The following is a 1,217-nucleotide window of genomic DNA, read 5'->3' as shown; positions in this document are numbered from 1 at the left end:
GCCTCTCGCGCCCGCTCGGGCCGATGGAACGCCAGGGCCAGATTGGAATCAGCCGGGAGGGGGCGGGGCCCGGCTTATAATGGGCGGTGCCGGGCGGGTGGGCGGGGCTTCCAAGTGGGGAGAGGCGGCAATAAAGAATGGGCGGGGCTTAAACGTGACAGGGCTGGGCTGGGGATCTGAGTTCCATCGAAGACAATTTAAGCAATCTTTATTATTATTTTTATTTATTCTTATTATATTAGAATTTAACTCAATCCTCGGGGTTAAGGATATTTATGCTGAAATGCGGCTAGACGTAAAGCAAAAATGTAAATATACGTGGGTGGGTCAGTGCAGCAGCCCGAGAGCCTTCAGCAAGTATACTCGGGAGTAAGCCAGGCATAATTTAATTAGGGCCCGTTTCTGCGGAGGCGAGTGCCCCAACAGGATTACAGCCTGAAAATAGTCGGTGAAGGCTGCAGCCCGGTGTACTCAGGGAAGCAAATCCCGCGGAATGCATATTTATTTCTAGCAATCGCCGATCGGGCATAGGATCGGCTTGCCAGGGAATGGGCACGTTCAACTCCACGCCCCCCCCCCGGAAATAAAGACCTAACGAAGCAGGGGGGCTAAAATTCCGAGCAGAAAAGTGCCAAGAGCTGTGCTGCATTTAGCACTACGGATCAAAGGAGACGGGGGAAGGCGATTACTAAGTTAATGATAATTAACTCAGTGATTTAAATTAATTTCAATTCATGATTCAATTCATAATTACGACGACGACTTGGTAATATGCAGCTGGGAGACCTCCGTGCAACAAGCAACGAACAAGTCTAATAAATTTAATGTTCACACCAGCAACACCCCTGTGCATATAAATAAAGGCAGTCCGATACAGATAATATATGGTTTAAATAATGCCGGCGCTGATGGGAAACAAAGCACAGTGAGGAGGATAAAGGGTGTGTGTGTGGAGGGTTTGAAGTCCAGTAGGAATGGAAAAGTAGGATTGGAATTGGGGTGGTGCTTCTGTTTGCTTGTTGTGGTTTCTCTTTTTCTTACAAGGCCCCTATGTTTAAAAGCAGCTACACAGCAGGCAGAAATTCAACAGGTGCAGCTTTTCCTTGCATGGTGATGCAGTGATGCAACTCTCTCCACTTCCTTGGGAGATTGGTGCTCTGCTCTTTTGGAGTAATGGTCTTGGGAGGACTCTTAAGCTTCCAGCCACTTGTTCTTGC

This window comes from Podarcis vaucheri, assembly GCF_965113315.1.
Source record: "Podarcis vaucheri genome assembly, chromosome: 13".
In the NCBI taxonomy this organism is placed as follows: domain Eukaryota; kingdom Metazoa; phylum Chordata; class Lepidosauria; order Squamata; family Lacertidae; genus Podarcis; species Podarcis vaucheri.
The sequence above is the reverse complement of the archived record's forward strand: the minus strand, read 5'-3'. Positions refer to the sequence as shown.